The sequence below is a fragment of the Eumetopias jubatus genome, unplaced genomic scaffold (assembly GCF_037043125.1).
Source record: "Eumetopias jubatus isolate StellerSeaLion01/CBP00866 unplaced genomic scaffold, mEumJub1_p1.0 scaffold_13, whole genome shotgun sequence".
Taxonomy (NCBI): Eukaryota; Metazoa; Chordata; class Mammalia; order Carnivora; family Otariidae; genus Eumetopias; species Eumetopias jubatus.
Window position 1 is genome coordinate 17,490,175 of NW_028274819.1, and position 26,434 is coordinate 17,516,608.

Genomic DNA, 26,434 nt, shown 5'->3' on the forward strand with positions numbered 1-26,434 from the left:
ATGGCTACCTCCCCGTTCTGCCTCCCACCCTGTCCAAGCCCAGTCTTTTCTTGATTGGCAGCTGCAGAGCAGCCTCCGTCCCTCCCTACCCTCCTCTGCACGAATGTACAAAGCCATCCGCAGGACCCTGTAAGGCAGCACCCTCCTCCCGACCCTGGGGGAGCCCTCCATGTCCCAGGGGAACCCTCTTCCTCAACATTTGCTATAGGCCTCGGCTGGGGGGAGCCATCACCTTATTTGGGAGACTGTAGGACCCCATTAGTGCCAAAGTGAGCAGAGAGTGCCTCAGGGAAGCGAAGGGGCCAGGCTGGATTTGGGGAGGTGGGAATATCCTTGGGAGTGAGCACGCCCTGCGGGTCCAGGCTGGATAATTGGAGGGGTAGGGGGAGGGGATGGATGGCCGGGGGGAAGAAGGGTTGGTGGCTCTTCTAACTGACAGAGGGTACCTGTCCCTGCCCCCCCCCCCACCTGCCCTGGCCTCTGCACCTTTGTAGGCTCCTGTTCCTCAACACCGCCGCCTCCCCGCCCCCCACCCGCCAGCTCCTCTGGAAGGAGGGAAAAGAGGAACCAATCAGCCCCGAATGCCCGTGACCTGCCAGGCACCGTGCCTCCCTTCATGGACACAACTTCATACCATCTCTGAGACAGGGGGAGTGCTGCTTGAGCCCCATTTTACAAACAGGAAGCTGAGGCGCAGAGAGGTTGAGTGATTTGCTTCAGGTCACAGAGCTACGAAGGAGAGGCGTCAGAATTCAAACCCAGCCTGCCTGACACTTGAGGCCTCTGTGAACCTTGGAATTCCCACCCCAAACTTGACGCTGAGAAGCCTCCCTATCGGTTTTTAGGATGTATCTTTGTGCTAGGTGCTGTGCTGGGCTCCTTGGACCTTCCACCTCCTGGGATCCCCATGGATGCTCCACTTTCTGGAAGTGGAGAGTGAGGCTCAGCGGGGATTATGTCACAGCCCAACCTCACACAGCTCGAAGGAATGGGAATTTAATCTGATTTGTCAGTCTCCAAAAATAAAAATGACTTCAGTCCAAAGCAATTCAGCAAGTACTAATTGAGCACCTACTATGTGTCCCACCTTGGCCTAGTGGATCTACAGTAGTAAACAAAACCCAAATCCACCTATCAGAGCTTTCCTTCTCTGTGGGGGAACAGACAGAAACAATGGACAAAAGATGAGTCCCTGAGAATCCTAGAAGGTGACAAGCAGTAGGGAAAATGCTGAGCAGAGTGCGGGAGGGTAGGCAAGCCAGGAGTGGGGTAGGAGCCAGGATAGGTACTAAACAGGGCAGGCAGGGCAGGCCTCCGTGAGAAGGGGAGTCTAGCAAAGACTTGGAGAGCTGAGGAAGTGAAGCAGTCGACTAGCAGTACCCGTCACATAAGAGATGCTTACGAAACATTTGCTGAGAGAATGAACTCATTCAAGGACTCCCCAGGCAGGTGGGAATTGCACACCGTTCATAAGTAATAACAGTTAACCACGTGTTAGCCCAAACACGGTCCCAGTTGCTTACTCCCTCACGGTGTGGTGTGGACGAGACATTCTGCACCACTCACTGGAAGGCAGGTATCGGGAGGACCGCCTGGGGCCTGGTCTGCCGGGAGCACGGGGGCTGAGCTCCTCCCCCATGACGGCTCCGTTCTGCTCTCTCTGGGACTTCGGACTTTTCTGGAAGGGAGAAAACTGCCAACCACAGAAATTTGCACTGAGCAAAGACCTACGGGCAAGCCAGACAGTCTAGGAGGAAGTGGGGGTTGCGGCTTGGTGCTTGGGAGCTAATCAAGGGGCCCGGCCTTTGGTTCTAAAAGGAAAACCCAGGGACCCAGGTTCCTCGCAAGCCTGCTGGGGCATTCAGCACAGCCCGGCTCACTGTTTGCTCAGAGACCAGCAGACACAGTAGTTTTGAGGTTAAGGCCCAGTGAGATTTGGGGGTAGGCTGGGGGTGGGGGCACGATCTGCAGACTCTGCTTGGGAGGGAAATCCTGACGGTGCTTGCAAAAGTAAACTTGCTTTCCTATAATTAGATACATATTTATTTTAAAAGGTTATAATTTCCTACTGGTTGGCTGCTTGATAAATACAGACTTTATTATTGTTTTTCTTAACTGTAGCTCAGGAAAAACAAATCCAGGTTTGGACATGAGTAGGGATGTCCTGATGATCCTGGGCAGCAGTCTTCCTCTAAACCCCACCAGAACCATTAGCAGAAGGGATGGAGCTGCAGTGAGTCTGGGCAGTGCAAGATGTGGGGGTGGTGGTGGGGGGGCCGGCAGAGGATGAGAGAGAGAGCTTTCCAAGTACTGGTTATAACTGGTTGTAACTGGGACATAATTACCACCCTGCTGTTCCCTCCTCCCTGCTTTCCTTCCCGTACCACCCTCTGCCCAGAATGCCTTTCCTTCTCCATAGCTGCACATCCAAATCCTACCAATGTGTGGCTGAAAGGCCACCTCCCCCAGCAAGCCTCCCTGGATTCCCCTGCTTGGCAAGAGCTCTCCTTCATCTGAATTCCCACATCCTGTCCTCGGTTCCCGAAAGGCAGTTGCCACAGTGCGTTGTGGGTTGAATTGTGTCCCTTCTCAAAAAGATATAGTGAGATCCAACCCCCACTTCCTGTGAATGTGACCTCACTTGCAAAGTGGGTCTTTGCAGGTGTAATTCGTTAAGAGGTGGTCATTCTCGGGGCGGGCCCTAATGCAGTAAGACTAGGGTCTTCATAAGAACAGAAGAGACACAGGGACGGACACACCTGGAGAACACGATGTGACGCAGTGGAGTGCGGCTGCAAGCCAAGGGTTACCCACTAGCAGCAGAGGCAAGGAAGAGACAAGGGAGGATCCTACCCAGAGTCTCAGCGGGACTGCGGCCCTGCTGACGCCTTGATTTTAGACTCCAGCCTCCAGAACTGTGAAAGAGTAAATCTCTGTTGTTTTAGTCCACTCAGTTCATGGCTTTCTTACAGCAGGTCCCAGGAAACTAATGCACTGGGGTGCAGGCCTTTTCTCTCTCCCGGAGAAAGTTCCCTGCTCATGAAAGTATCTGGCACAGTCTAGGTGCTCGCTAAATATTTATTTATTTTTATTTTTTTTAAAGATTTTATTTATTTATTTGACAGAGAGATAGAGAGCACAAGCAGGGGCAGAGGCAGAGGGAGAGGGAGAAGCAGGCTCCCCACTGAGCAGGGAGCCCGATGCAGGGTTCGATCCCAGAACCCTGGGAGCACGGCCTGGGCTGAAGGCTGACGCTTAACCGACTGAGCCACCCAGGCGCCCCTCAATAAATATTTGTTGATGAGAGGAGGAGCTGGGCAGTCCCCAGAGAGAAGGACCCACCTCTGGCTGGTCTTTGTGGCCCCACGTTGCCTCGTGCAGACTGCGGTGCCAGCTCGCGTCCCCGTGGCCTCCAGTCCGGATCACCCCAGCAGACTCCCCGCTGGCCTCCACTCTGGTCTCCCAGCCGTTGCCTCAGACTTTGCTGAATGATTAGGTCATTTCAAACTGATTGGACTTTCCAACCTTTTTGCTTGGCCTGGAGCGCCCCCTCCTCCCTTGTCCACCAGGCGAACTACCCTCTGTCCTCGGAGCCTGAACTCCAAAGCCTGTTTCTCACCAGCTTTCTGGAACGGCCGCCCAGCCTTTTCCTGGGGGCATGATGGGTTTCCCACTCTGTGCTCCCCCGCACTTTCTGTGTTTTCCGTCTCAGGGATAGCTCCTATCAACCTGGCTTCCACTTATGTGTTGACCTGTCTGTCCTCCCGGCTGGCCTGTCGGCATCTTGAGACAGGTTATTTCCCATCTTGTCCCCAGTGCCTTCTAGCAGAGGAGGGGCCGGTGGGCTGAGCGGTGACTGAGGGAGGAACCCAGGCTGAGGGGCCCACCCTTGTCTTAGGGAGCTTGTCAGAGGCTTTTCCCATCTGCCTGCCTTCCTTCCTTAGGGCCCAGAGTCCCAGAGGCTTGTGGGGAGGCCTGCTGGGCAGGCTGTCAAGGGGCTTTCCAGTGGCTTCCTGGTCTGCCCTTCTCAGGTCTGAGATGAGGGACCCAAGACCAGAGGAAAGGCTTATCCCAGGGCACATGAGCCACCCGTGGGCACATTCCTCCCCAAGCCCCAAGATGTGACTAGAGCCTCCAGGCTGTTTACTTAACAAGGCTCTTCAGCATTAGGGGCTGGGACTGAGGCGTTTGGTGAGGAAAGAAGGAGGGAGAAGACAACAAAGTTCCTCCAGAGGAGACAAGGATTTAGACTTACAGTGTGTATCAGGCCCTGGGCCGGCTGCTTTGACAATTCCCAGCACAGCCCTAGGAGGTAGGTACTGTTGACAGATGGAGGACCTGAGGCTCAGTTGCCCCAGGCCCCACAGCTGCTGGAGCTGGCATTTGAACCCAAACCCCCGCCAGGCCCAAAGGCGATAAGCTTTTACTACACTGCGGTGGCCCACCCTCCCGCCCCAGAACAGGCACCGGAGTCTGGGGCAGGTCGTGGCCTCAGAGGTGGCCAGTCCCAAAGGGCAGCAAATCCTGTGTTTTCTCAGATGCCTGGAGAAACATCCTGTCATCTCTGTTTTTCAAAATGGGAGAGAAAGCTCTGGGGTCCCCAGGCCCTGGAAGGAGCTCTTCCTCCTCCGTGGAGCAGTGAAGTCAAGAGGGAGGAAATTAAGCATCAGGCTGGGGGCTCAGACTAGGAGGATCCCATCCACAGTGCGATGGGGCTAACACACGGGGGGCCAAAGGCCACATTAATGGGGTTGGCATGTCCAGAAGGAGGGAGGGGATGCCTCTGCCAGGCCTTGCATGGGCCGAACCACAGTCTGGGCGGGGTCCACTTCTCTCCCACTAAGAGAGACACTGCCTGGTAAGGGGGCTGGGGACTCTGAGCCCAGAGAAGACACAGCCGCAAATGAAAACTGTCGTCAATACCTCAAGGGCTCTCCAGTGGAGGAGCAATTAGATTCCTTCTGGTTCTAAGAGCCGGAGCAAGGACCAGTAGCTGGAAGGTGGAGGAAGACAGATTTCACGTCTCTCTTCTTAGAACATAAGGGGTTCCCTCAAAGGGAGTCAGGCCTCCATCAAGGAGTCATTAGAGTGAGATGGTTAAGAAGGAGATTTGGCATGAAGCGCTGGGCTGGGCCAGGTGCCTTGCCTCGAAGACACTCCCAGCCTCACTAGGATTCTGAAATCCCTCGTGGCTGTGCATCAACCATGTGCCGAGAGCTCAGCTGCCCCGCTCTTCTGAATGGGGCATTTCTCCCCGAGAGTCGGGCCTGGGAATCTGCATTTAAGATGATTCTGCATTAAGATGATTTCCAACCAGGTTGGAAAATCACGGGGGTGACAACATCCTTGAACACATCCTCCCACCCCCACTGCAGAGATGCTCGCTGCCTCCCACTCAGCACCTCATGTTCAGGTCCAGGCCTAGACCGGAACTGCTGCAGACCCAGAGGTCTGGACTGGCTGAGATTTTCTGTGGCAATACACCCAGGACATGTGTATGCTCTGTGGCTGGTCCCTTTCCAACATGCTCCTCTGGGGAAGTGGGAACCAAGTCTTGATATTAACTGGCCTGGAGGACAGGGTTGGGGAGAGACATCCCTAAAGCCTGGGATATTTCTCTGGCATGTCTGCCAAAAACAGGGAATGACAGTTAATTTATGTGTCAACTCGGCTGGGCCACAGGGTGCCCAGATATGTGCTGTGAAGGTATTTTGGAGGATATTAACACTGAAATCTGTGGACTTCCGATAAAAGCAGAAGGCTCTCCATCATGTGGGTGGGTCTAACCCAATGGGGGTGATGGCCCGAATGGAACAAAAGACTAACCTTCCCCGAGCAAGAGGAAATTCTGCAGAAGCCTTGGATTTCAGCTAAAGCTGGCCCACTCTATAGATTTTGGACTTACCAGCCTCTATAATTGTGTGAGTCAATTCCTTAAAATAAATCTCTTTATACACACACAACACGCATACACACACACCCTATCGGTTCGGTTTCTCCGGAGAACCATGACTAATACACAGGGAGATGGACCAAGGCGATCAACAGAGGAATTGCATGAGGCCGAGCACCAGGTCACCAGGAACTGCCAGGCATACAGGAGGCACAGAGAATATGAAAGCTCATTCTGCCAAAGCCATTTCCCTCTGCTCTGAAGTCGGCTTCAGAAACTCAGAGCTCTGGCAGGCGGGGAGATGTACATGAAGTTCCTCAGAACCTCGGCGGGAAATGCAGAGCGAAGCCTAGCCAGACACTCAGTAATTGGGGAGCCAGCGGGTAGCCTGTGACAGCCGATTGAGAGCACATGCTATAACCTGTCTGGACACAGAGGGGATGCAAAAAGTGCGGGGGGGGGGGGCATAGAGGAAGGGAGCCTCCAGAGAACTTGAAAAAATGACATTGAGCCAGAGACCCACAGAGGTCAGCTCCCCAGTCAGCACGAGAACCGAGGTGAGGAAAGCTCATGGGGAATGTTCCCAGCCTTTGAGATCCCAGATTCCTGAACCAAAGACCTTAGGGGTCATCCTGTCCAGTCCTCTGCCTCCAGACTGAAGAGCTGGCAGCCCAGGCAAGAGTGATCCTCAGGGAGGGAAGTGGGGAGGGGAGGAGGGAGAGAGGGAGGGGGGGATCTAGATGACATAATGCCCTCGACCTGAACAGCTTTGGAGTACCTACTGGGTGCCAGGCATTGCGTTAGGAGCTTTCCATGCACCATCCCATTGAATATGGACAGTAACAATACGCAGTGGGCACAACTACTATGCCTACTTTACCAATGAGGAAATTAAGGTACTTGGTGGAGTCACTGGTACAGGTGGAAAGTGGCAAAACTGAAATTCCTACCCAGATCAGCCTGATTCCAAAGTCCTTGTTCTTAACCACCAAGGAAGGAAGAAGAATAGTGGGTGGAGGGGAAAGAGAGTATAATCCTCCCATTTTATGAACAAGGAAGCAGCCTAAGAAGGACAAAGAACTTCCCAGGGTCCGGGGTCTGGCGGCAGGTGGTATGGACTCAACATGGGAGTGTCTGCAGGGGCGGGGTGGGCGGGACTGGGTGCGGGTCCACCGCTGAAGGCTGCAGGGCTGGCTCAGGGCAAACAGGAAAGGACACCGGAGGAGAAGCCCCAGCCGGCTTGCCCACTGCCCACAGCAAGCGTGTTCTCAGGGCCCGGAGACAGACTCTCGCCAGATCTCTCCGACGACCCCGGAATCCCACCTTCTGCGTCCTTCTCCCAGATCTCTCCCTGAAGCACAAACACCCCAGGGAGACGCGGCACACTGCGATCCAGTTCAAACACCTTTAGTAGGGGTGTCTATCTGGTGACGTTTTTCAAACGTCACTGGACATGCCCGTGTTGTTCCACCATCCTAGACTGCTCCCTCTTCCCCATCCCCATGCGCTTCTGGGGAACTCACCCTTTAAGACACAAGCCAAGCATTATTACCTCTGGCAAGTCTTCCCGGATACCCCCCCCCCCCCCGATCCCTAGCCCCTCAGCACCCAGGCAGCCCGTACATTCCTCCGTGCTGTGTTTGAATTATGTGTTGACTCGTCTGTCTCTGTTTGACTGTGAGCGTGTGAGCTCTTTATGTAAGAACTAGGATTTTATCTTTCTCATTGCTGGTGACTCGCTCTGGGCCTGCTACATAATCGGAGCTCGATGAGTATCTCTGGAACGAAGGCCGGTGTGTAAGCAGCCATAAGGCCGGGTGGAAGCGGGTAAGAAATGAGATTATAACAAGAGGGACGAGGGAGGGAGGGGAACTTGGTTCTAAGTCTCTCTGGAAATGGTGGCATTTGCAGAGGGCTCCTAAGGCCTGGGCAGGGTGTCCGCGGGCAGAGATGGGGAGGACAAGGGGCAGCTTGGGGGCTCTGCCGAGCGTCCGTGGAAACATACTGCAGACACCGCCCTGGAAGCTCCGAAGCAGGGCCTGAGACCCGACCTCAGCAGCCCGTCCGCTGACCCTGACCTTGCCTTACCAACCATAACAAGAGGGGATCCATGTCCCAAGGGCAGACAGCCTTTCCTTTAGGTCCCTGGAAGGAGAAATAAGTTTGGACATTTGAACACTGTGGCCGGGTTTTCCATCGTGCTGATGCACCTTGATTTGTTGTATGGCGCGGTCCTGCTCAGTCACCTTCTCTGCTCCCTCTTTTTCCCTCTGTGGGCCCGGAGCCTCAGGGGGCCAGTCGGGGCTCAGGAAGACACAGCGGGTGAGCTTTTCCTGCTGCTTCCTGAGACCCTCTGTTCTTTGGGACTCTGTGAAAACCGGTGAGAAGACAAGTTTCTGTACTAAGAAGCGTATTTGGACGTGTTGACAAGGTCTCTATAGTAACCAAGAACTTGAATGAGTGTTGCCAGAAACCCAGAAACAAGAAGGCGTATTTTGTCCCAAATTGGTCAGTTGTATTCAGGAAGCTGGCCCGTGGGCTGGGGGTTTAACACACACACACACACGGGTGATGAGAAGCCAGCAACTGGGGCCCTTCGTTGACTGGCATTGGGAGCTTCACTGTGTGTGGAGGCCTGCCTGGTGCCCGTGAGCACAGGAATCACGAGATCTGCCTTGCTGGCAATTCACTTGTACTTTTGATTAAGGAACAACAACAAAAAATAAATAAAATAAAATAAAATAAAATAAAATAAAATAAAATAAAAAATAATAAAATAAAATAAAATAAAATAAAATAAAAAACAAAAACAACAAAACTGAGAAGAAAAACAATTCAAGGTGAATCTATGTGAACCTATGTGCCAGGTTGGGTTGTAAACTCTTTGTGTGGACTTCCGGTATCAGAGAAATGACAGCACACAGTTTCTGGAATGCATGCTTTGGGACAAAAGGGCATCGGTGAGGAAGGTAAGGGAAAGGGGTAGGGGGATGGGCATTTTTAGAGCACCGAGTTTTGCCTAAATTGAGAGGCCCAAGGGCAGAGTTGTCAGGCACGGGATACCAAAGCCAGTCTACTCGGTTCAAACCTGGCAGTGTCCTCTCTGATTTTGTGTCCCCGGCTTCTGCATCACCATTCTGAGCCTCTGTTTCCCCAGCAGCAAAATACAAGTGGTATGAAGATTAATGAGTAAATACATATAAAGAGTTTACAACCCAACCTGGCACATGGTACATGTGGGTTAATGTTGGCCATTATTATTATGATTATATTAACTTATTTAATCTTTACCATAATCTATGAGGTACACACTTAGATTCTTCTTGGTTCTCAGATAAGGTAACAGGTTCAGGAGAGCAATTCCCTGCTCAGGTCACACAGCTGGTAAGAAGCAGCGATCAAGGCCAAGATGGACTACCGCCTTACCCCTTGATGCCTGCAGTAGGACCTGGCTCCACCTCTGACTCTGGGCAATGGCAGGACTGGTCCCAGCTCCTGAGATCTCAGTCCTATCATGGAGGCCCCATCCACCCCCACCATGTGACCCCCACAGGATAGGGTTCACAGAGCAGAGTGAGCCTCCTTGGGCTTCACTCTATCCTCCTGTCAGGTGTTGGAATCATGGCGAGGTTGGATCAAGGCAGTATCCCTGTGGTCTTTCCTTCCCGTGGCTCCTTCTCATCTGGGATGACAAAGCAGTGGGCTGGGAGTCAGCAGACCCGGGTTCTCACCCCAGCTCTGCCACCAACCCAATGGGTGACCTTGGGCAAGTCACTGTCCCCATCTCTAAAATGATGGAGTTGGATTTAGCCACCCTGAGCTCTCTGAGACTCTAAGTTTACAATTCAGAGGATCAGAATGTCACATCTCACATATTAAGATGAAAAAGTGAGTGTTTCAGCCAGTTGACTGCAATGAGAAGGGATAACCCATCCCTTAAGTGCCCCTTGGAAGCACATCCATTTAGCACATACCATAAATTCAAAGAGCGCAGGGAGACAATCACTGTTTGTTTGCACACCCCAAGCTTGGTGCTTCACACAAGAGCTCATTTAATCCTTACAGCAGCCTGGTGACATAGGGCCTGTTTGTGATGCCATTTTACAAAGAGGCAACTGAGACTCAAAGTAGTCAGGTTGAACCAGTAGATGCGACTTTTGGACCCAAGGATTTCTGACTCCCAATCTATTCTTGCTACAAGATCCTGAGCAAACAAAAACAAATTCCAAGCAAATACATGGCTTCCTTTTTTTTTTTTTTTCTTCTTCTTTTTAAAGCATCTTGCCTTTCAGGAGCTGCTCTTACAGTTTTTCCTCCACCAGCAGAGCAGGAACTGCGACCTGGTTCAGATATTCCAGACCCAGACCCTGGAACAAAAAGAAGCCTAATCGGGGCCTGGAAAGCTCACTGAATCTCTAGCACATGGCTGGCTGGTGTCTCCTGAAGTCAGACAAGCTGGAGCCTGCCTGGGGGGGCTGGAGGATCATTTCCCTGGTGGCACTGAACCTACGCCGCATGTGTTTCCCATCTTCCACAGTTCTCCTGTCCGATCCGGGTTCCTTCGTTGCAGGCAGCTTACCAGACATCCAAGTACCAACTGTGTTCACGTGTAACTGGCCTGGCCCTCCAGGGAGCCACGGCCCCTTCCTGCCCCTCCTTAGGAAGCAGAGTACACACTGTCTCCCAGATGAAGTTGGGGGCTCTGGGGTCGGACACTCCTGCGTCCGCAGCCTGGCTCTCTGCCATTTCTTAATCATGTGATCCTGGCAAGTCACCTCACCTCACTGGCCTTCAGCTTTTACAACTGAAAATTTTGGAAATAATATTTCCTCTAAGAGGTATATACAGATGAATGCAACAGTGCTTTCGATCCAGGTTTTGTGATGGCAATAAAGGGGCTGCTGGGAGGGGAGGGAAGGGGGCGGAGTGGGAAGACTCAGGCGCCCTGGCGCCCCACCCCAACCCCCTCACAGCAGCTGCCCAGGTGTTTGGTTTCCATGGCTGGGTTCATCTGTGATTCTGCGGGAAGGAAAGGGGTATGCCACTGAAAGAAAGGATACAAATTCCTGCTCTAGTTCTTGTGGAAGTGCTTGGTACCCAGTAGGCACTTAAAAAATGTCAGCACTTTCCTCTTTCCTTCTTCTTGCCCCCTATCATTCTCTCCCCTGGGGTTCTCTATTATATTAGATGGCTCAGCTAAGGACCGAACCCAAAGAAATGGAGAGAAGGCAGCAGGATGAGTATGGAGTATTTTCAAAATATCAAGTGAATCACCTGAGTATGGGGTCCATAGTGCGGGGGGGGGGGGGGTCAAGCAGGCTGTGACCCAACACATCATCGTGGCACATCACGGCCCAGACTCAACTGGCAGCTCCAGGCCAAGGGCCCTCTGCCTGCAATGAGCACCAGAAAACCAGGCTCCCGGGAAACCCAGGCACAGAGCCCTGTTCCACCTACGTGCCACTCACAACAGGCTGGCTTCCTGGCTCCTCTCCCCCAGGGAAGACCCAAAGGGACACAGTTCTGAAGATGTGTGAAGGGGCCCGGGAGGTGGGGAGGCCCTAGTGGGCAGGCCTGCCTGCTTTCTGCAAATAAGCAGGGCTTGTTGAACTGTGAGGGCCCCAAGATGGAGCAAAACCTGCCATCAGCCCTGCCGGGTTTCCGCGGATACTCCGAGAACGGTCCTGCTTTGGAGAGCGGAGCCACAACCGGAGCCACAGCGCCACCTTCCGGCTCGCGTCCACCTTGCTTTTTCCCTGCAAAACGCCGCTTTGGCGGGCCGGTGATATGCTGGGGGCTCAAAGCAAATCCAATGAACCTCTGAGATGTTGTGTTGCTCATGTGCTCCAACAGATGGGCTTGGGGTGGAGAGAAAAGTCATTGATAACACGTGTGTGGCAGCCAGGGTGCCAGGGCTGTGCTCCAGACAGGAAGCTGGTGGAGCTAGAAGCCAATCTTCCATCTTGCGGATGGGAACACGGAGGGTCAGAGACCTGTCCACAGTTACAGAGTGACTTGCAGGCAGAACTAGTACCTGACCCCAGGCTCTTGAAGCATCCCGTGTCTCTCGATCTGGATGGCTGTTCACCTGTCAGTTCCATAATAACTTTACCATGTAAGAGACAACCATCATGAGCCTGCAACACACACACTAGAGAGTGGTTCCTTTTCACCCAGAAATGCCAGGATATGGGGCTCAGTTTAGAGGTTACAGCTGCAGATCAGCATCACAACATGGGCTCTGTGGGGCCTGAGGAGAGGCTTCTCACATTGGATGGGAAGGGATTTCATCACAGGACTCACCTACCTTCCTATACACCCTCACACTCACCCTCTCCATCGGGCAAACTCCTACTCCCCCTTCATGACCCACTCACAAATTGCTGTCTTATGAGGACTTCTTTGACTTTCTCTCCATGCCAGTAGAGTCTATCATTTTTACCTTGTGCCATCACTGTATCTACTTGAGACATCAATCACTGAATCCTCCTACATTACGATGACTTGACTGTCTCCTTGTCCAGATGGGGAATTCTGGCCAGGAAAACCAGTCCTCATTCTTCCTTGTGTCTCCAAAGACCAGCCACAGTAGGTACGTAGAAAACGAGGGCGGATGGATGGATGGATGGATGGATGGTGAATAGATGAGTGGATGAATGAGGAGTAGATGGATGGAGAGATGGATGGGTAGGTGGATGGATGGATGGATGGGTAAGTGGATGGATGATGGATGGACAGATGATGGGTGGATGGATGGCAAATGAGCTAACTCTAGGGGCTGGCGTAGAACAGGGATGGCATTCAATGTCATTGAACAGGGATGGCATCTAAGGAGACACACATCTAAGAGCATATTTCCAAGCCAAAGTCAAAAAGCATAAATGCAGATGTGCATGTGAAGAGGAGAAGCATGCTGGCCTCATCCATCCACCCCCTCCTTCTGACTACCTCTTTCTCTGGTTTCCCAGGGAAACCCCTGGAAAGCAGACAGTGATTTTCTAGATGCAGTTCCAGGGATACTCGTACCAGAATCATCTGGGGGCGTTTGTTAAAGTGCAGATTCCTGGGCTCTGCCTCAGTGAGTCTGGGGCCAGGCCTGGGAATCTGAATTTTTAATTAGCCCCCACCCAAGTGACTCTGATGCATGGGTAACTTTGTCAAGCACTCTCAAAGGAGGACTGGCATCCAGGGACATGCCAGGAATTGCTTTTGTCGACCAACTGGCCAGAGAGGTTGAAAACTTGACCCAAAGTCCCACAGACACTACATGGCAAAAGTACCTAGAGTCCTCAAAGACCGAGAAGCCCAGAGGAAGATGGCCTCTAACTCCGCCCATCCCTCAACCCCCAGCCCCGCCCGCAGCCTGAGGAGGCTGGCACATGCCCGGAACAGAGAGCCTGCCCTCACCCCGCAAGCTGCAGTGAGCAGCGCCTACCTTGTGCTCCCTGCTCCCTCACAAAGCCCAAAGCACCAGGCTCGCGGCGTGTTTACCAAGGCAGAGAAGCTGGCAACTGTCTTTGGTGTCTGCTTCTACCTAAATACAGATCTGGCTCCCAAACACTGCCAGCGAACCTTACCAGACCTGGCACACTCACGCCAGGTGTGTTCAGGCTGGAAAGGGCTCAAGGATGAAGACAGCACCAGAGGATCGTTCTGGACCGGGGAATGGCCAACATCCTGGCAACCACGAATGGGCAAGCAGCCCTCCCAGGCCAGCTGGTGAGGTCCTGCAAGGAGGAGAAAGAGCCCACTGGAAGGCAAAAGAAAACGCAGAGCCTCACCCAAGCCTCTGCTGGTCCCTGTGGTCCAACAGTACCTAAGTTCCAGCCATACTGGACCTTTCGCTGAGCACCTACCATGCACCAGGCCTTGTTTTTGGTGACTATTTTGGTTTATCCTTACAATAACCCCAGGAAACATGTAATGTCCTTATGCCCATTTCACTTAAAAGAATACTAAGATCCAGAAAGGTGGTGAGTTGCCTAAATCCTGAGTCAGAAGGGAGGCAGAGTCAGAGCTCGAATCCAGGTCTCTCTGCTTGTGGAAGGTTCCTTCGCTGCAAGCTGTGCTGTTCTCCATGCCCACCCCAGGACATCTGGCCTCCCTGCTCCTGTCCGTGCTGCTCCCTCCACCTAGAATGCCTTGCCCCTGAGTGCCATCTTGTGGTGTTTCAATCCAGGGCGCTGGCCACTTCCTCCCTGAAGCCCTCCCGGATCCCATCTCCTATCAGTTAACTGCTGTGTTTCCACAGCACATTGCTTGGACTGGTATCCAGTCCCATTTTCACCTGTCGTACGGGTGCTGATTTCCATGATGAGCCCCCTAAATCTCAATCTCCAGCTCTCCCCGAAACCCAGCCTCTGCCCACCACACATCTGCCCCCAGTGTCTAACTCAGGCGTTTGCCCTCAACAGGCCTTCAGGCTGACCCTCTGGTGAATCACACAAGTCCGGGGCCCACGTGCAGGCTGAGTACTAACCACACTGCCTGCCCCCCGTCCCCTGGCCGGGGCCACTAGTCATCACTGAGGGTGGTAGGCCTATGGGTCTGATGGAGGAGCACTGAAACCTAAATCAGAAGAGTTAAGTGTGAGACTTGGTTCCGAAACTTCTCCGAGCTGCAGGTTGTTCCATCTGTCGAAGGGGTGGGCGGATGGCATAGATGATCCCTCTGCTGCATGGCTCTGTCAAGCACTGCTTGTGCATGGAATGGGGCAGCCTATGTCAGACATCTGTGTCTTTATGAAGGATTGAACACACTGAGCCCTCAGAGTGGCTACGGGGTGGTGCTTGAGGGACACTGAGGCAGGCTCAGCTGGAGGAGGGGGTTCTGACCAGCAGTAGGAAGAGACAAGTTCTGGCGGATCAGCTGAAGAAATGCCGGGGAGGGCCTGCTCCCCAGCGAGGAAGGACAGGTAAGGGGGGACGGGGACAGCTCACGTGGCCCTGGCGTGGAGCGATGGAAAGAGAAGCCAGCCCTGAGACACCGCGCGAGGGCCCCTTGCTGTTGGAAGCCTGCTTGTCTGGGTCAGTGTGAGTGGCAGCGGGATTGAGAAGGGAGACATTCTAGGAACATCTGAGAAGAATCTCTGGGACTCAGTGATGCCAGCAAGTGGCAGAGAGGAGAAGAGCAAGCAAAGGTGACCTGGAGGTTTGACCCTGGGGCGGTGAGGTCTGGTGGGTGAGGGACCACAGGAGAGAAGCAGGATGAGCGGGGGTGAGCCTGGCTCTGAGAGGCCAGGGATGGGGGGGGGAGGGGCAGGGGAAAGAACGCCTGGCCTCCAGTCTGCATGTCTGCCCCTTACTTGGAGCAGGTCGCTGTTCCACTCTGAGACTGTTTGGTCACCCATGAAGCGGGGGGAAGAAGACTGCCCATGGGATGCTTGGACACGGTCGTACTCGTGTGTACGTACGTACCTGTGAGTGGTGAGCCTCCTAAGTGCTGACTTTTACAATGGCCGAATTTGCGATCGATTTGTATTCCACAATGTAATAATAATAGCTATCATTTATTGACCGCCGGCCATGTGCCAGGCACTATGATAAGTCATTTGTTTATGCTCATGATCTAATTTCTTCCTGGCAAGAATTCTACAAGAGTCCCCGCCCCGCCCATTTCATGGATGGTCACAGTGAAGATCAGAGAAATTAGGCAACTTTCCCAGGATCTCACGGCTGGTAAGTGGCAGTCACCTCCAACAAGCTTCTAACGGGTAGCAAGCACCGGGCTGGACCGCAAAAAAGCGTAAGACCCGGCTTGGGCCTTCAAGGCACCTGGCAGCTACCGGCCCACAGAGGAACAGGTCTCCGTGAGCTGTTTGTTCCGGAATCCTATTCTCTCTGCCGTGAATGTTGATGGACGGGGACAAATGTCTCCTGGCACGACTCTCTGAGAGCTGGGCCCTGGGACCGTGGTCCACAATCAGCCGCTGCTCCCGCCCGCCTGCCTTTCTTTCAACTTTGCTGGGTGCTATTATTCAGCTCGGAGCCACCACCAGGAGCTGCAAAGCAGTTAATTACAGAAGTATAATCCCCTTCTTCACAAGAAGCTGATCTTCCAGGGTTGCGAAAAAGATAAGATTTATGCCTCTTTCAATTCCTTTATTCTGTCATCAACATAGATTCATATTTCAGTTTCCCCCATCGGAAACAAAAAGGAAACCCGCTCAGCCCACTGCTGCCTGGGAGAGATAAATTAGACTACACAAAGAACCGGCCCTATAAACCCAATCTCTTTCCCTTCCTTTCATGTTTGTGATTATAAACAGAGTCAAGGGCAGTTGAAATATATCCCTCTGCCTGCCTGCCTGCCTTGTCCTGCTCAGAGAGAGAGACAACACGGTGATAACAACCCGTGTGGTACTAGGGCAAAAGGAAAACAGGCCCCCCACATCCCGACGCCAGCCTGGGGAGCAGATCAGATAGAAAAACCTTTTGTCTCCTGCCATTCTCTGGTCACGAAATTGTTCCGAAAGGCCCCAGACGGAAGCTGGATGCCGTGCCACTGTGAAGGCTTTCATTTTTTGATGGCAACGCGTACGATGATATTTGTTCCAAAGAAAGGGCCTCTCGAGTTGGCGGGCCGTGTGGCAGGGCTGTGCCAGGGCCCCCAGCCAGCTTCAGAAGAGTGTGGGCACAGGTCGCTGGCACATCGGACCGTGGAACGAGGCCAGTTCGAGCGGCCCCGAGGAGCAGATGCCAAGCTCTTTGGAGAGAAAAGCCCCACTTTCTGGGGGAGAGCGGCCCCCAGTGAGATCACATTATGCTTCTACTGAGGAACCAGGGTGGGTGACTTTGATTATTTTTGCTGCCGTTCAGCTGCTTTTGATGCTTTTTGTGGGCCTCGCTGGAGCTGTTAACTGTCAGGTGTTCCACGGCCAGAGGAGGAACGGGGGGCAGGGGGGCCAGGAAATGAACTGGTCCGCCTAAGGAAACAGAGCAAGTCTTTGGCAGAATTCGGGGGTGACAAAAGTTCTGACTAGAACAGCTGACGTGCACTCCCCTCCCCGGCACTGGGCTAAGCGACCCCTGGTGTCCTCGTGACAACTAGGAAAACGCTGTCGCATTTGACAGGTAAGGAAATTGAGGCTTAGATTCAAGGTCAGTGGCCGACTCCAGAGCCCCCACTGAACCGCCACGTCCCCCGGGGGACTCCTCTCAGACAGCCTGACTCTCCTCGGGGGCGTTTTTGCGACTTCGGATGGGGCAAGGAGAAAATCTAATTTTTGAAAGATAATGAAGAAAGGGAGGAAGGGAAGAGAAGAAACTGGATGCGAGAGCCAAGTGGGCCCTTGTAATAAAATGTCATCCCACAAGATGTAAGACAACAGTCTTTAATAGACTCGGAGATTCAATTATCCCTTTAAATATCCAGCAGACCCGTCACCGTCTAAATCACCCTTTCACAGTAAACACACCCGAATTCACAAATAGGATGTAAATAAATCATGTTTGGGAGCCATGTAGCTTCGGAGCCATCACTCTTCAAAGACACGCACCTCAGCGCTCGCTCCCCGGGGGAAGAAGGGCAATAAGAGCCCAGCTCCAGGCCTGGCCTGCCGGCCTCACAGATGGCCAGGAAGTGCACTCGGGTTCGGAGGCCCAATCAATCTCTTCCATTCTGGGGCTTTCAGAGGATGTTCTTCTCTCCCCTCTTGGTCACCCTCCCTCAAGCCCTCAGAGGAAGGAGAGCAACTCCTGACTCTGTCCGGATCATTCCAATTTTTTTTTTCCAGAAGCCTTTCCTAGTGTGACACTGAGGTGAACACTAACACATGAGATTTTTCTAACTGCTGCCCGGGGAGGGACATGCCAACTTGGCCCCCCTCTTTTAGGAAGTTGGGCCTTCCTGTGGAGCATGCACCAGCCTTGCCAAGACAGAGACCCCAGCCCTGCATGGGGCCTACCCATAAAGGAGTTCCTTGGCCTCATTCCTCATTCTAGTCCTGTCTCCAGTACTCTTCTTTACTAGTTTTCCTCCTTGTTTAAGTTATAAAAGTAACACATGCTCTTTGTAGCATGGGGCTCGATAGAATTGTATAAAGCCAAGTTTTCCTCATTCCCCTCTAACTCAATTCCACACTCCTGAGTGAGTCAGTTACCGACAGCCTGATGTGTGTCCTTACACATATTTCTTTTGGTTCATGTAGATTAAAGTCTCCCCTGAACCCAATTTTTGCCTTTTTTTTTTTTTTTTTTACAAATGTGGGATCAAACCATACTTGCTACTTAGAATTAACAAAATAGCATGGGCATGTTTTCATGTCAATACAGAGGTGTCAGACTCATTCTTTTTAATAATGTTGCGTGCATGAGATTATGTAGTATTGAGTGTGCCATAAGTTTCCAAACCGTCCTACAACCTTGACTCTCCTGGATACTTTATCTCCTGGATATTCTTTTAATATATTATGCCTGACCACTCATTTCTATGATGAATGTCATGGTTTCCCTCCATTTATAAACTGTCTAAATTTAACTAGGCCCTTTCCAGGCTGGCCCAGTCTTGGAAAGAGAACTCCTTATCCATATAATGTGCCCAAGGAGCAGCGCCAGTGAAGGTCCAGTTCTGGCCTTTCAGGCAGGACTCGGATGTGTAAATGCAGGTCACTGCCATGAAATCTGGACTTCCTTTTGGCAACAAAAAAACCAGAAAGCATCACTAAACCCTTAAGGCATCATAAGTAGGCATGAAAAATACTACATATAATCCTAGGCATAAACCCAATACCTGCCAGAACAACTTAATCCTCGAGAACACAAACATATGTTGTCTACCAAAGAAGGATTTTTATAATGCCATTGCCGCATTTTATTAGGGAGGGAAGAGGCCTAAAGTGGAGATGGGCTACAGAAGATGTCTGTGCTCATTTCAGCTGAATGCTAAAACTCTCTGGGTCTGAAACATTTCAAAACTGGAAGTAAATTCTTCGAGGCAATCAGCTTTTCTAGGGCTCTTTTATGGAAGTCACATCCCAACAGTTTTAGAAATCAAAATGAAATCTCACAAAGTGCATTAAGAGTTTGTATCTTTTAGAGCTAGTTACTCCATTTCTGGGACTCTATTCTAAAGAAACCTAGCGATGCCAGTAGAGATACAGGTAAAGGATATTTATCCCGGCATTACTTATAGTTTTGGGAAACAGAAAACAAGCTAAGTGATCCACAACAGGGAAATGGACCAGCACACAACTGCTAAAGAAGATATTTACAAAGTGTTGGATACTAAGAACACTAACCTAATATCAAGAATATTTACTTAAGATGTTAAATAAAAAGAGACTTAAAATTGCCTATTAAATTATGTAAAAATACACACAGAAAACACTGGAAATAAATACACCAACACATTAACAGTGCTCTCTCCAGGTGGTAGAGTCATGTGGTTTTTTTCTTCTTTTTCTCTCTTACTTTTCTGTAGTTTATACAGTTGCTAAAATCAGCTTGCATTACTTTATATACATGTAACTTTTATAATGGAATAAATTAAATTGTCTTAAACCACACACAGAAGAGAGAGAGCTGACTCTCTGGACTATTTTTAGGACGATGGGATGGTACGTATGAGAAGGGACGGGCGCGGATAAGGCTAAGAGCTGTCCGGGTTGGTGGGGAAGGGAGAGTAATGGAGAAAATGGAGAAAATCTCCTCACTCTTCGGTGTCTTTAAGAGTGTGGGCCACAGAATGCAATACCTTTGGCAGGACAACTCACACACAAAGCTTAATAACATCCAAAAGATGACACTGTCAATTTACTCAACATGCAGTGTGCACCTACTGTGTGCCAGGCACTAGGGGAAATGACTGACTTCACATTCCAGTTTATTAAAAAATGATACCACACTTTGTCCCATCATATATGACTGGTAGCACACTGGTTACCTTGATGTCCCCACTATTGTTCTCAGAAAGGCAAACAAAAAGAAAAATGAACAAGTTGCAATTTGCAATGGACGTCAAGAAAGAACATATTGGAAGAAGCCTAGGACCTTCAACTGATTCTACTAAGAGTGTGTGTTCCTCAGGAGAAGCAGCTCTGGGAAAAGATTCAGCCAGGCGGTTATCAAACTGAAGTTTGCAATTTCTGCTGTCTGTCCTGAAAGTCCTTGACTGATGGCTGCTCTCGGCAGGACCAGCAAACAGTTATTAATCCATTCAGTCAACAGATATTTATTGAATACCTACTATGTGTCAGTGCTATTCTAGAAGTTAGGGGTAATACAGCAAATCAAAGTCCTCCCACTGAGGGTACTTACATTCTAGTGCAGGAACAGGCAACAAATAAAAACATAAACTACAATCTGCCAGGTCATGATCCCTGCTGTGGAAAAAGGAAATAGAACAGACTAAGGAAAGAGTGACAAAAGGCTCTTTTCTAGATAGAGTATTACAAGAAGTCCTCCCTAAAGAGGTGATTATTTGAGCAAAAACCTGATTGTTTTTGCTGACTAAGTGACATGGATATCTAACGGACTAAGTGACGTGGGTATCTACAGTAGTGTTCTATGTTGAAAGAACAAGTGCAAAGGCCCTGAGGCAGGAGGGCAACAAGAAAACCAATGTGGCTGGATTACTTGTGAACAAGGAGATTGGATGGAAACTGAAGTCAGGGACATGGATAGGAGCCAGATCACCCAGGGCCTGTTAGGACATGGTAAGGACTTCGGAGTTTATTCTAAGAATAAGAGGCCACTAGATGGTTTTGAGATGGGGAGTAAGATGACATGATTGAGGTTTAAAAACATTACTCTGTCTACCCTGTGGTAGAATTTGGGCTGGGATGCTACTGCAGAATTTCACTGAAAGATGATGGTGAAGATGATGAGAAGTAGTGAGATTAAAGACATATTTTGAAAATGGGGTTCACAGGATTTGGAGATAGCCTGAATGTGAGGCAGGAGCAAAAAGAAAAAATGTGTCAAGGAAAATTCCAAGGTCTTGGGCATGAGAAACTGAGTAAGTGGTGGTGCTATTTAATGATATGGGGGACCCCAGAGGGGGAGTGGGTATTTTGTTTTGTTTCGTTTTGTTTTAAGGGCACATGAGAGATGCTATCCGTACCAGCCCCGCCTTACTACATCAGTGCACACTGGATGACTTCCAATGGCCAGCATTTGCATCTCTTTGCCTGAGAACTTCCTCCCAAGCTACAGAAACCACCAGTGTGCCCAGCACACCTCATGGGAGCAGCCCTCAATCACTGGCCCTGAGAAGCTGGTGTGTAAATACCCCAGCTTTCTCCCCTGAGTGGAATGGGGGAACACTGGATAATTCTGACATGCGCCCTACAGCATTGTCTCCCCAGGCTTCACCAGTTGGATTATTAAGCTCCAGTCCCTACAGTAGCGTCTAGCTTGATTAACACATCCTTTATTGACTTTTTCCCCTTTCCAGTTCATTCTCCCTAATTCCTGATCATTGGTTCCAGTAACTCCCAAATGAGTCCTTGCCTCAGGGTCTGGCATAGTCCAAACTACGATGGGACAAAGAAGAACATCTTCCAATTCCTTATACCCACTCTTCTTCACAGCTACTGCTAATCCCGCTTTTGGGTCGTTCTCACTGCCTCTAAACAACAGTAGCAGAGTCGAGGTAATCAATGAACCTCAGTCATATATGGCAGGGACAAAACGGAGTAACTTTACTACACCGGACTGCCAGGTGGTCTCCCCATTCTACTCCCCAGGACTGCTAATAATCAGTTTGCCTTTTCCTTTTTAAGCACTGAATGCTGCGTTGCTTTGTCTTTACATTTTCAAAACCAACAAGCAATAGAAAGAACAATGATGTAGAGCTGGGGAGATGCCAAAATGGAAGAAGCGGGGCAATGACAGACCTTTTCCGTCCCCTCCTTCACTGGACAGTTTGGCAAATGCCCTGCGACATGAAGGCCACAGACTATTAGCAGCCGCAGCAGATGCTATTTGTGAAGCCCTGACTCCAGGAGGCACTGAACTCTCTCATCAAAAGCCAGGGAACAGAGAGACTTGACTTGCCATATGCCATCTCTCTTAGGGAAGCATGCTTATTTATACGGGAGCATTTTATATGTCGCAAATGATTCAGAATCATCACTTTCCAGTTTCCTTCTGTTGACATGGATTGACTGTGGGAGGAGGTGGTTAAAAAAAGCAAAAGCTGCATGAAGATCTTTTGGTTTGAGGGGGGGAAAAACTCACAACACTTGCGACAAACGAACTGCCGTCAGTGTCCATCAGGCACGACATAAACATGCTCATCCTTTGTACAAATAAGAAGACAACAGGCACATAGTCCCATGAGTGGTGAGGATGCTGGAATCTGTACTCCCTGGAATAGCAAAGGGTACTGAAGACCAGGGATACACTGTGGAATCAGTCGGATCTGGGATCAGACTCCAGTTCAGCCACTTATTGGCTGGTGACACAGGGCATCTTCTTTAGCCCTGTTGAGCCTTGGTTTCCTCACGAGCTCCATGGACATAATATAACCACTTCGTAGGCTGGCTGAGATGAATAATGGCCAACGAAAAGCAGAGCAAGCAAGCCAGCAGCATTAAGTCCTTTCTCTGGTTAACTGTCTGTAGCTGAAGGCCACCTGGAAAATCCACCCTGACTCAGTAAAGCCCTGAGAAAAGCCAGCTTGGTGGTTCTCAAGGCTGAGGAACTGCCACTCAGAACAAAAGGGTGACACCCTCCCACCCCAAGTGAAGGTTCTTCCCCAGGCCTCTGCCAGAGGCCTCCTGTGCTAGACAGTATGAGCTCTTCCCCAACGTGGATCTTACACTCTGTATCCTCAGCACTGATCACAGCGCTTGGCATGTTGGAAGGCAGCAAGCTTGGTGCCAGGGAAAGAGCACACAATTTTGAGTTAGACAGCCCTGGGTTCAAGGCCCAGTAGCCTTCGAGCAAGTTGCTTCCTTAAACCTCTGGAACCTTACCTATAAAGCTGGCAATACCACCTACTCTAAAGAGTTGTGAGTTTGAACCACGATAAGAAAGGCAGAGCCTAGTACTGCGCCTGGCAAATTGCAGACATTTGAAAAATGCTAGCCTTTATTACTAACTATACTAAATTACTATGTAGTAATTTAGTATTTACTAATTACCAACTCTTACTTACTAAACATTTGCTGAACGAACCCATGGATGAAAAGGACTCCGTTTAATTAACAACGTACACCGCCCCCAAACACAACAGAAACAGGTCATACCGCATTTTCCTTTATGTGTATTGAGATGCAGCCACAGCTCTTTCTCACAGGGGCACAGGCTTCTTTAGCTCTGACTTCATGCAGCATAATCATGGCAAGTTCCGATCTAGACTTGGCATACACGCTGAACAAAACGCACCGCCTGCCCTCACCTCCATCCCAACGTACACCTAGAAGGAACATCTCATTACAAATAATGCCAAGGGCATCTCCCAACATCTCCCCCCAAATATACAGGAATTACAACTGGCATTCTCCATTTTACAGTGAAAAGCCTGACAGTCACCACCGTAACCAGGTGGTGAAGATTAACACCACCAGAAACAAAACATACCAGCATTCCCTAGGGCACCTGATATGGTACCCTGAAAAGGACGCATCACTCGTGTGATTTCCTTGTGGAAACTTCAAAACCTTAGTCTAATCACGAGGAGACAGCAGACTAATCCAAATCAAAGGACAGTCTACAAAATAGCTGACCAGGCCTCTTTAAAAGTGACAAGGTCGTGAAGGACAAGGAAATAACGAGGAGTTATCACAGATTGGCGGAGACTAAGGGCCATGAAATCTACGTGCAACATGGGGCCCTGCATGGATCTCAACAAAGCCTGCATTTCAGTTTTTAAAAAAGTCAAAGGCAGCCTCAAAGGGGGACAAGGGTTAGCAAAAGGGCCAGCCGAGGGATGCATGGAAAAGAGGAGGCCGATCCCAGGAATTTTACTGACCAATTGGGGGTGAGGAAGATTGATAAGAGGATTAAAGTCAAAGCTCCGTTTCCCCCCAGCTTTTTAAGCTTGGGCACCAATGGTACAGTCACTTTTTCTCCTTCAACCCCAGCCCCTGAAATTTAACCTAGAGTAAGAGAATAGGTCTGAACCCGCTCAGCACAGTTTCACAGCAGAATGTGCTCCTGACATTTTCACTGGCTAGCAACATAAATATTGGGTGGCATAATATGGTAAAGTGCTTTTTAGACAAAATGTGGCATTTAAGTGGAATTGCCAAATGGGGATGTAGGCCTTAGGTTCAAGGTTCAAGGTAAAAAATAGGCCCCTTGCTCCTCAGGGAGGAGGGGATCCCACATACCCAGTTTCAGTTAAGTTTGAGTCTTAAAGTTACACAGGAGTCCAAGTAAGGCTTTCACTTTATATTTGAAGGAAACTGGGGCTCAGGCTCACCCCACTGGGTGATTTAACAGAACCACTGCAGGATGCCATGCTGTCTTCTCCAAGCTGCTAGTATCTACCCAGCTTTATGGTCCTGTCCAAGAATGACACCAGCCTACAAGGATTACCCAGCAGCAGACACGTGGGCCCCACCTAGACTTCTGAATCACACTCTTCTGACACTGAAGCCCAAGCATGTCTACCTGGGAAATGTGTTCTGTAAGACTCAGGTACACAGCAAACACAGAGAGCCACTGTTCTTCAGCCAGACTGTGTGTATGTGGATGCAGGTGCATACTTGTGCAAGCATTAGGATTTCTTTTTCTTTTTAAAGATTTATTTATTTATTTATTTAAGAGAGAGAGAGAGAGAGAGAGAGCATACAAGCAGGAGAGGCAGAAGAAAAGGGAGAGAGAATTTCAAGTAGACGCCACGTTCAGCACAGAGCCCGACGCAGGGCTCGATCTCACGACCCTGAAATCACAACCTGAGCTGAAACCAAGAGTTGGAAACTTAACCGATTGAGCCACCCAGGCCCCCCAAGGGTTAGGATTTCTAGGATGTATCTATAGAGTTGCACGATATCATTTCCATTTACCTTCACTGTCCCTTTGCCTCCCACCCCAAACATTTCTCCTGCCTCTCTCCATCCTGCATCCTTGCCCATGTCTCGTGTTTTAAGGTCCATTCTATGTGTTATTTGGTCCCCTGACCCTTCTCAGCCTTCCTTCAGTGTACCTGAGATGAGATGGTAATCATCTTGGTGCCAACGAAATCCATTCATTCGTGTATTCATTCATTCACGCATTGGAGACTCATGGGGCTCTGAAGATACAGTTACACCCAAGACAAGAGCTCTGCTTTCATGGAGTTCATAAAAAGGAGTAGGGGGAGACAATCAATAAACAAAGACACAAGAAATTAGCAATAATGAGGAGTGTCGTGGTGAAAGCAAATTAGGATGGTGTGAACGGGAGTAATAGGAGCCCACTGTTGCTTAAGTGATAAAGAAAGGGCCTATTAGAGGAGGTCACCTTTAAGCTTAGGTCTACACAAGTGAGATCCAGCCCTGCAAACACTGGGAGGAAGAGAGCTCCAGGCAAAGGGGAGAGAACTAGTGCCAGGGCCCATAGGCAGGTCCAAACTTGGCAGATGAAGAGAGAGACACTGTGCTGGGTCAGAGCGAGTGGAGGGGTAGGGAGTGGTCCCAGATGAATCCAGATCATACAGGGGCTTGTAGGACATGGTAACTAGCGTGGAAAGATGCTGGGTGGTTCCAGATAGAGAAGTGATAGAATCTAACCTATGTTTTAAGCAACCATTTTGGCTGTCATGTGGAGAATGGACTGGATGGGGTGGGGGGCAGGTGGGTAGAAATGGGTCATGAGACCAGAATCAGAGGGTGTTGCAGTTCACCAGGTAAAGGATGATGGTGTTTGGGTTAGGGTGGTGGAGATGAGAATGGTGGGTGGATTCTGGATATGTTTTGGAAGAAAAGTTGATAGAAATTGTTGATGGACAAGCTGTAGGGAATGAGAGAAAGAGGGAATCAAGACTGCTCCTGGGTTTGCGCCTCGAACATGTGGATACGTGGTGGTGCCACTGGTCAAGATAAGAACCCTGGGAACAGAAGGGGTTGGGGCTGGGAAATCGTTTTATTTTAGACATATTAAGTCTGAGATATTTATTAATGAACTGACTGAAGCCCTCATCTCATACTTTATACGTACCACCAGACAAAGGACTATGAGATCCCCACACATTGCCTTCCTTTTCAATTCCTTGTTAAGCAGAAATAAAGAGAAAGATAACTGAATAAAATATTCAGTCTTTTGTAAAACACTCTTCTGTTCAGAAGTTTGGTAGTAGAGCCACATCCTTGCTGGGTGGGCATAAGTAGCCAATCAATCACTGTGTCACACCAAACAACTGTTCGGGGGGCAAACTAATTAAAAATTTAATCCCATGATTTTCATCTTAATCTCTTTTTCCCATTAGCTCTGATCAATGCCCACAAATACAATTTAGCAGAACAGTCATTTAGATAAATGACTCGGGGGGGTACCTAATTAGTCTGTTATGAACCAATCGATAACTAAAATTATACGCTAATTACCCAAAACTGCACACAAATTTTAAAAGCATTTTATTAGCATAAAAGCTATATTCCTGTTATCAGATGAC

At 50.0% G+C, this 26,434-nt stretch overlaps 1 long non-coding RNA gene across 4 annotated transcripts in view; it reads right to left on the bottom strand.

Moving 5' to 3' along the window:
- Positions 1 to 26,434, bottom strand: part of LOC114215394 (uncharacterized) — a 47,492-nt gene that overhangs the window by 19,736 nt on the left and 1,322 nt on the right. For 2 of the 4 annotated variants that reach the window (XR_003610561.2, XR_003610563.2), the window contains exon 3: positions 23,085 to 23,254. This is a non-coding gene — a long non-coding RNA (uncharacterized LOC114215394). Of the gene's footprint in view, positions 1 to 15,735; positions 16,818 to 17,211; positions 20,214 to 23,084; positions 23,255 to 26,434 lie in introns of those variants that run through there. The other 2 variants (XR_003610562.2, XR_015766628.1) reach the window with 2 other exon arrangements.